A 9999-nucleotide genomic window follows, 5' to 3' on the forward strand; every position below is an offset into this window, starting at 1 on the left:
ACTGATGAAACGTGAGAGAGAGGAACAGGGGGCTCAGGGAGCAGAACTGAGCTCTCTCAGGAAGGCTGGAAGCACCTCCCTTGGGTCTATGGTCCCAATGCAGGGTCAGAAGCCCAAGCTGATAGGAAGGACTTCCCTGGAGGGCGCCACCAGAGGTTCACTCAGAGGTTAGAAGGGGACGGAGTAGGCTTGGGGGTAGGTAGCCTGTTGAACATTTATTCTTGGTTCTTTGCTGCACACAGACTCCCTAGGAGAGACTCCATATTTGTGAGCACATTGGGCTCTTACTCCACAATGTCCTCAGGGAGCTGCCTCTAAATTCATTCTCTCTCCAAGAGGATAGCTTTTACTTTCACAGCAGAGGCAGGTTCCTCTGATGAAATGCTGGCGTTACCTGGGAAGGGATTAGAACATCAGCTTATCCGACCGTCTCCTTAGGGGCACAGCTATCCATAGGGAGAGATAAAATCCGTAATGGGCTGGCAGGGGCTGATGAGGAGCAGTGAGAACACATCTGAGACACTGAGCCAAAGTGGGGATGGGGGTCATGAGGGCTCTGGGGTGACACTGGCAACAAGATGAGACTCCAGTTCACAATTTTGCTCCAGGCTCACCCTGTAGCCCCGTGTAGCACACCCATTCCCTTCTGTGATAGTTTGAATTATGTCCACGAATTCTTTGATCTGTTGCCCTTCAACTGGTGAAGGGAGCCTGATCTTCCTTCCCTTGATTATAGACCAGACTTAATGACTCCTTCTAATGGAAAGAATATGGCGGAAGTAACTGTGTTACTGCTGAGGCTAAGTCACGTGACTTTCATCTTGGCCACTCTCTCTCTTGGACCCCTTGGTCTGGGGGAAGCCAGCTGCCATGTCTTGAGGAGAGGTCCGTGTGGCATGGAACTGAGACCTCCTGCCCACAGCTGTGTGAGTTCAGCCACTTTAGAAGTGAATCCTCCAACCACAGTCAAGCCTTAATATTGCTGCAACCCTGTCAGCCTCCTGACAGCCAACTCTGAGCAAAACTATTAACTATTAAGCTCCTCTCGAATTCCTGACCTAGAGAAACTCAGACAATTCATATTGGTTGTTTTAAATTTTGTGGTAGTTTGTTTCGCAGTGAGAGGTAACTGTTATAGCTTCCAATAGGTCTCAATTAGCTGATTCAGGTCAATATAGTTCAGTGGCTCTTAGCATAGAAGGACCTAGCAAATAAAGATTATCAAGACTAATCTCTGTATTTTATAGGTAGGAAAATGAGGCCTGATCTGGAATAGGACTAAAGTGCTTTGCTTTGTTTAATTTTGCCTACTTGAATAATGCTTTGGAATCTAGCCATAGAAAGTTGTATGTTGAAATATGCAAATTCATGCAAAGCCCTGAGAGAGAAACTATTATTCAGGTATTAAACAGCAGCTTTTTGCCTTACCTAAAAGGGAGAATTTCAAGGGGCATAACTGAGCAGAATTTCAAAATGGGAAAAAGGACATGTTATGTTGCTATTTGGTTGGGGGCGGGGGCATAAGTCCATGGAAAAGCTGTTTCCTTTAGCCAAAGGAACCCAGAGATAAATCTCAAAATTCATAAAAAATACCCTTTGCCTTGCCAGACAGTGGAGCATCATATACTTTCTCCATGCACTCTGATCCCAGAAAGGTGACTCTTAGGTTCACTGGTCTTGACATTCACGCTTGAAAAAGCAGTAAACTTTGGCTTGAACAACAACAAAATTTTGAAAATAGGAGACACAGTCTTAGCAAAGTGCCACCTAGACTCAGAGCCCTGGGGTGACTTTGCATTGGTTTGTTTGTCTGGACCAAACAGGGATTGTACATTTAGGAAGTAAGCCCATTATGGGGCAGTCAGTGGACATATCTGAAAGGCCCCTGCAGGCATTCTGGAAAGATCTGTGTGGACAAAGAATGTCACCTGCTATTTTAGTAAACAAAGGACACTGTGGCCATAAAGCTATCAACCAGTGCAGTCCCTGCAGCCGCTCCTGATGGTACGCCTTGAGGGGATTCCAAATGGAGAAAAACTGGATACTGGCTCTAGATAGTTAAGGTGCATATCAAAGGAATGATTTCAATAAACCCAAACTTTTACATCTTTTCATACATAGAAAAGCGCTAAAATCATTGACTTGAGATGTCTGTTTTGTGATTAGCAGTAATCTTGATGTTCAAGTACATGTTTTTTCCTAGCAAAAATTCCTATGTATCCTGGCTCCTCCTTTACGTCTTTGGAACGGTCCCTCAAAGCTATCTGAGAGGCTGTATCCCAGACTTAAGTCCTCAGTAAGTCTGCAGAATAAAACATAATTCTCGTCTTTTAGGTTATGCCTTTTTTTTTTTTTTCAGTCAACATCTGCTTAACTGAACTTGTTTAGCTCATGATAATTTTGCTAAGGGCTAATCAGTGGTAGTACCTGTAGCCTAATTGGGGCTGTATTTCTGCTGTAATGGGTCCCAGGTAACATTCCTAGCAGGAGGTTCTGAGGCGTTGGACCCAGGTCCCCAGGAAGATTGGCACTTTACTCCACTAATGGCGTCTGCTCTGATGGATTAACCTTGTGCTCTTCTGTGTTACAGCTGCCCTTCCTAATCCCCGCGGGAAGCCAGCAGAAGCTTGTTTGAACTGGATAATAGATTACACAGATCCAGGAGGTTAAGGTTCTTAGTTGGACCAGATGTTAACATATATTTTTGTATCTCCAGGGTTTAGCACAGAGTCTGGCTCAAAAATGTTCAAATGAACGGACAAAAGGGTGACTACTGCCCCCAGGACTGTGGAACTCTGAAGGCCGGTCAGTCCGGCAAGCACGATGTTCTTTGCAGACAAGGACCACTAGCCAGAGATCCTTAATTCTTCACTTAGAGCACAGTGACCTTTGCAGATTTTCCTTCCTCTGCTTTGTCCTTTTTAAATGTACACGGCAACACCAGGTTTCACAGAGACAGAGGATTGTTGCCCTGAATCACTCTACTATATTTGAACCCTACCTTGGCACTACTTCCTGGCCACACCTAGCTCACCTGGTCCCCTATGATCCCTGGGACTTATTTCCCCAGACTTCCCAGAAAAGTGTGATATCTTCATCTCCAGTCCGGGCACTCCTAGCCAGGCTCAGTTGACAAAGGCACCTCAGTTCTCCCTTTCCTAACCAAAGTTTCTAGTTGACAACCCACACTCCCCACTTCAGCCCCATGGGAACTCATTCTGTTTTGAGTTATGCTAATATGTTAATCAAATGAGACTCCTGTTTTGTATACCCAGGAGCTTTCATTTTTTTTTTATCTTTGAAGTCGTTTTGCATATCCCTGCTCTGACTTATTGATTTTTGTTTTATTTCTCTTCATGGTTGCCTCACTGCCTACTTGCTGGGGTCCCCAAAACAGCAGGTGAAGGTGGCTTTCCTTCTGAGTACTCAGTACTGTTGACTGTTCATGGGCACAGCTTAGGCTACAAGGTCAGCAGCCCTAGTAAGTAACTTCTTTTTTAAAATTTTCATTTTTCCCCCAGATTTATTGAGATGTAATTGACATATAACATTGTGTAAGTTTAAGGTGTATAGTGTGATGATTTCATACATGCATATATTGTGAAAGATTAGTACAATAAGATTAGTTAACACATCCATCAACTCACATAATTACCATTTTGTTGTGATGGTGGCTGTGGTAAGAACATTTAAGATTAAATCTCTTAACAGCTTTCAAGTATATAATACAGTGTTGTTAACTATAGTCACCATGCTGTACGTTAGACCCCCAGACCTTATTCATCTTCTAACTGGAAATTTGTTCCCTTTGACCTAGATCTCCCTGTATCCCACACCACCCAGTCCCTGGCAGCCACCATTCTGCTTTGTTTCTATAAGTTCAGCTTTTTTAGATTCCACATATAGAAGAGAACATATGGTATTTTTTTTCTATCTGACTTATTTCACTTAGCATAATACACCCTAGGTTCATCTATGATGTCACAAATGGTGCAATTTCCTTCTTTTTTATGGCTGAATAATATTCCTCTGTGTGTGTGTGTGTGTGTGTGTGTGTGTGTCTCCCATCTTTTTAATCCATTTCTCTATAGATGCACATTTAGGTTGTTTCCATATCTTGGCTATTGTAAATAATGCCTCTATGAATATTGAGGTGCATGTATCTTTTTGAATTATTGTTTTCATTTTCTTCAGCTATATATCCAGGAGTGGAATGGCTAGATCATGGTAGTTCTATTTTTAGTTTTTTGAGGAATCTCCATACTGTTTTCCCCAGTGGCTGCTCCAATTTACATTTCCACCAACAGTGTATGATGGTTCCCTTTCCTTGACATCCTCACCAACATTTGTTATTTGTGGTCTTTTTGATAATAGTCATCCTGATAAGTGTGAGGTGCTATCTCATTGTGGTTTGGATTTGCATTTCTCTGATGATTAATGATGTTGAGCATTTTTTTCACATGCCTGTTGGCCATCTGTATGTCTTCTTCCACTCAGGTCTTCTGCCTATTTTTCAATTGGGTTTTTTAATTTTAATTTTTTATTTTTTATATACCTATGGGTTCTGGAGCCTGAAAGTCCAAGATCAAAGTATCTGCAGGGTTGGCTCCTTCTGAGGGCTGTGAGGTGCGCATCTGTTCTAGACCTCCCTCCCTTGACTTGGCTTCTCCCTGTGTCTCTTCACATTGTCCTCCCTCTATTTGAGTCTGTCTCTGTGGCCAAATTTCCCTTTTTCTAATGACACCAGTCAGATTGGATTAGGACTCACCCTACTGATCTCATTTTAACTTGATCACCTCTTTAAAGACCCTGTCTCCAAATAAGTTCCCATTCTGAGATACTGGGGGTTATGGCTTCAACACAAGAATGGAGGTGAGTGGTGGAGGGACACAGTTCAACCCATAATGCTCCCCAACTGTAGGAGTATCTTTGTTGTGAACTGTAGGTTTCACAACAGAGATACATTAAGCTGGTGCTGGCTGACTGTGTGAGGATAGAGGCAGGAGACAGCCTATACTATGCAGGAGTGACTCACGATTCATAAACCCACTTACCTAGGACAATTATCCCAGATAGAAGGGACTGTACATGAAGTGTTCTCCCTGATTCATTTGTTAAAGACAAAACAAAACAGGCCCTAAATGGAGTCACTTGTGCTAAACCCACGTCACCAAAGTAAAACCTAATGCCTATTAAATTACAGTTTCAGCCTTCTCCAGGAATGTAATTTTAAACCAGTCAATCTGAAACTTCCTGGTCAGCAGTAGTGTGGTAATCCCCCGATAGATCCCTTCCATCCCCCAAAGAAAGATGTCGTAATCCGCTCTTTCTTTTCCCTGACCCTTTCTGCCTCATGAATGCCTTCAATTTTGTATGATCCTGGGAGCTCTTTTCTAATTGCTGGATGGGATACTGCTCAATTCATGAATTGTTGGTTAAAGCCAATTGGATCCTGAAATCTACTCAGTGGATTTTGTCTTTTAACCCACTGAAAAATCAAATATTTTAATTTTTCATAAAGGTCCCCCCAAATCAAGATTGAATTAGACTTTGATTCAACAAAATCAGCCATCTCTTTAACTCTGAGTAACCCTGAAAAGTCCTGTAAGTTCATTTCAAGAATAAGCAAGGCCTGGGCCAGATACTAAAGCAACCACTGAGAAACTGAACAGAAAGAATGGGAGAAAGGAGACACGAGGAGAGACATGAACCCAAGGAGAAGGAAAGAGAGTGTTGAGGAAAGAGAAAGGAAAAAGAAGAGGTCAGAGAGCTGCAAAGTGCCTTGTCACCTCAGAAGTTTTACCTCCTCGCTGGAGATCAAAGAAACACATGCAACTGTGTTTTGAAAGGTTAAAAGTGTTACGCAGTTGTACAGTGTTGTTTTCTAAGGCAGAAATACTGAGGCATCATATCCTCTGGGGACTGGTACTGCTATGTTTTCTGGCGACTGTTCCCTAGACTTCCCCTTCACTTAATTTTTTAGCCACAAATAAAGTATTATAACTCTACTGTGAGTCACCGATATCCATCTTCATTGCTTTGAGGAGGTATTTGTCTTAATCAGGAAATGTGAAAAACTTCCAAGTCACATTAACCTCCCAGCTAATCCCTAAGTGGGATTGTCAGGTTGGAACGCTCCACTTTCTCCCGAGGTCCCAGCGAACTCTTACTGTAGAAGGCAAGAGAATTGGAATAAATGTCTCTGGCTCTCAGATCTCATATTTCACTCCTGCCTTGGCCTTAGACCTGGTGAATAACAATTCAGCTGTATCCCAGAGCCTTCCAACCAGTTTCTCAAAGCTACCCACAGCGACCCTGATGGGCCTCAAACTGACTCAAGAGAGCAAGTCTTTCCTTTAGTTCAAGTCCATACATGCTGCTTTTTATGTACATCTAGGACCTACTTACTAGTAGCTTGGAAGGTTAATTATTAAAGAGTAAGTCTGATTTGGAATTGATAAACCAAAATTAATGAGATACAAATTTTTCTTGAGGCCTCTAATCCCACCAGGAAGCCTGGCTTCCAGAGAAAAGTCTGATGAAGGCTTGCCCACACCTGATAGTCTCTGGACCACTGCTTTGTCACTAGTCTACCGTCACTGTTGCAACTTTTGGGTCAAGGTCTTCAATCGCTGCCATTTTTGCTTTTAATTATAATTTTTTAATGTTAACTTATCTTCATTGTTATCAAGTTATCTGTGATTTGTTTGGTTAACCTTAAATCAACTACTGTTGCATATTTGCTTCAAATGCACTTTTGGCCTTTAATTTTCCAGTAATTATACCTAAAGACAATTATGCATTGCAATTTGAATATGAATCATTTATGCCCTAATTGCTAAGACACATGCACACTTAATCCCACCAAATATACTTCACAGTGGCCCCTCAGTCATATCCCTGGCTTATTTTTCCGCTGGTACGTGAGAAAGGATGGGGTTGATTGGCTGTGGGCTATTTTGCCTGGCTTCAAGTGGGCTCAAGATGGAAAAGAAAAGGTTGAAAACCACTCTTAGACTTGAGGAATAAACAACTGAAAATACTGCACATTTGGCAAATAGCTTGTAAACGGCATGTGCAAACTCTTTTCCCTTGATAGATGCCTGGGAAATAAATATCCACACTTACCTTTTTTCACCCCCTACTCAGCTGTAGGCTCACTGTGATTGTAGCAGAAAGTAATGGAGTCTGACTGATCAGGCAGCAGAGCAGTGGTGAGGAATGGGAGTGTGGGGGGCACTGAGTGTTCTGAGCAAAGGTCTCAGGAAATCTGTAAATAATGAGAGGCAGAGTCACAAACAATGCTGAGCTCTGCAAACAGTGGCCAAAGCTTGCAGCAATATGTTTCTCTGCAGGGTTGTGGTAACTACTGGTTGTACATTAGTAAATGGCAGTGACCCTGAAAGTCCAGAGTGACTTTGGAAGCCTGGGCATCCATGTGTTAAGAAATCCCTCAAAGCTGAGTCTGGGCTGACTTCAAGCACAATGTGGTCTTAAATACTCCCTTCCCTGTGGACCCCACTGAATTTTCTTTGTATCTCATTGTGTTCTGTCTTGCTTTAGAGTGGTTTATAAAGATCTAACTTCCTTGCAGATTTTGCTTCTTTGGGGGCAGGACTAGATATTACCCGTTTTTAGGAGACAGGTTGGCAGAGTGCCGGCAGCGGAGCTGAGGGGTCAGAGAGGGCAGGAGTGAGTCTTGGTGCACCAGTGATTGACGAAATTCATGACTTTGGGACAAGTTAATTCTCTGAGCCTTGACTACTTCATAAGACTGCTTTGACCGATAGAAGGAGTGTGTTAGGATTCTTTCTATTCTAAGTATTGAAAACTCAACTCAAATTTACATTCACACACACAAAAACAACCCCCAAAAGTATTAATACATAGAGGTATTGTTAGTTTTCATTATGACTTAATCCAGAGACTAAAGACTTTCAGATCTCTTTCTCTCTGTGTCTCATAAATAGATAGACGGATGGATGGAGAGCTAGACAGATGTGGGGAGATAGCTTCACATTCACACTCAATTCTGCTTCTTTCTTAATGGCCCTCATTTTCTTTCACATGCGCTTCCTCCATACAAGTGGTGGCAATGCTTGTAAACAATTTGTTTCGTTTCATTTCTGCTTAGCAACCCAGAGGGGAAGAGATTTTCTCTTTTCCTGTATCAGTATATGCAAGTCCAAGGAAGTCTCTAATTGGCCAGATCTGGGTTGCATGCTCACCCTGGGGAGGCGAGAAGGGTTTTGTGATGGGCAGTCCCACCAGAATCTTCTGGTGGAGTGGGGAGAGAAAATTCCCCAGAGGAAAGGGTGTTTGTAAATGCTGTTATCAAAAATCAGGATTTGGGGTTGGGGGTGGGGAGGGGGCTGAATTTGGGCAGACAGAATAACAACTGTCCATTTCAGTGGGTGGGATGTCATAGGTAAGGTGACAGTGCCGGCTACTGAAATAAGCCATGCATTTCTTCCTGCTTTTGGTAGCTCCCAGGTCCCTCTGTTATTGGAACCTCCTACTTCCTTTCTTATATATCCTTATCCCAGCCACACCCAAAGTCCATTCTGAAACTGCTGGGGAGCTGTGGTCAAAGGGGGCTGAAAGGACCTTGCCCTGTTTTATTCTCTCCAGGGGCAGGATAGAAAATATGCTTTCGATCTGGAATAGAAGGAAGGTTCACAGGGACATCAGAAAGCTGTAGCAGAAAGAAAGGAAAGCGAGCCCCAAGAGGCCATTCTCAGGCTTATTATTCTCTCATGCTTGAGCAGTTATGAGCTGGGGCACAGCAAGTCCTGGGAGCATTAGTGATAGGGTTCAGAGAGGTGCCGTTCGACTGACAAGAGCAGAGTTTCTTGTCTCTTTCTCTGTCTCCCTTCCCTCCTTTTTCTCTTCTCCGTTGTTTCTACGTGATCAGAGAACTCTGGGCGATGCTCCTTGCCAGAGGCCCAGCAGCAGGAATACTGCAGTCAAGAACTAAGGCGTTGAGGCAGAGAGCAAGAGTGATTCAACTCAGGCCCAGATGAGACCTGGGGGTGGGGGCATAGCAGGTTTCAGTGCAGTAACCTGCTCCACGAGGCTTTCCTTTGAGTCAGTGGCAGAGAAGACGCCGATGAGGCAGGGGTGGTTGGCTCACCAGGTTTCAGAGCACGTAGCAAGTGTGGCCCAGGCGATGGATTCAGTGCTGCTGGGAGCCATTTCACCCAGGATCGGGGGATGTCCACACCTGCACAAGGCTTTGTTCTGAGTCCTTGTTTGTTTTTTGTTTTTGCTGTTGAAAGCATATTTCAAAAGGAGAGAACAGATTTTGGTGGGCCATTTGAGTTATCCCCAAATTTTTAATCTCAAGCCTTCAATTTACTTTGCAGCTCTAAACATAGAATGAGACTCAGAATATTTGCCATAAAGTCAGAGCTACATAGAAGACCAAAACTACAGGAAGAAGTTCTCCTCTCATGTATGTATCTATTAAAATAAGAAAGCCAAGTAATTTCACAAGGATCTGGCTGAAACAGTGGAATATTGAGATCTTAAACAACTTCTAGGCCAGACACAGTAAGTGGAAATTAATTGTATGGGTCTCATTATTACTATTTTCAGATCTATAAAATTTCATAGATATGGTCTTTAATATAAAGAAGAAGGAGGAGGAGGTGGGGAGGGGAAGAAAGAGAGGGGAGAAGAACAAGAAGTGAAGGAGGGAAGGAAGGAAGGAAAGGAGGGAGGGAGGGAGGGAGAAAAGCTTCGCACCATGCCTGGCATAAGGTAGGCACTTAAATGTCAGTTCCCTTCCCTTGTGAGTTCCCTTTCAGAGTATTTATTCTTCTCCAGGAACTGTCCTGACTCACCTAAAAAAAAAAAAATTGATGTGTATAGGAGAGCAAAGGGAGCTGCTGCAGCCCAGAGAACCCAAAGATTCAAAGAATAAAGGCAGCAGCATCAATGTAGCACCTTGAGTTGCCCACTGGGGAGTGGTACCCTGAACACCATGGGGGAAGTGGT

The 9999-nt window shown here is 43.2% G+C and overlaps 1 long non-coding RNA gene across 1 annotated transcript in view; it reads left to right on the top strand.

Annotated features, from left to right (window-relative positions):
* Positions 1–9518, top strand: part of LOC140688733 (uncharacterized) — a 32367-nt gene extending 22849 nt beyond the window's left edge. The window contains exons 2-3 of the long non-coding RNA XR_012063498.1: positions 3398–3481; positions 9366–9518. This is a non-coding gene — a long non-coding RNA (uncharacterized lncRNA). The remainder of the gene's footprint in view (positions 1–3397; positions 3482–9365) is intronic.
* Positions 9519–9999: the final 481 nt, after the last annotated feature.

Source organism: Vicugna pacos, chromosome 23 (genome assembly GCF_048564905.1).
Source record: "Vicugna pacos chromosome 23, VicPac4, whole genome shotgun sequence".
NCBI lineage: Eukaryota > Metazoa > Chordata > Mammalia > Artiodactyla > Camelidae > Vicugna > Vicugna pacos.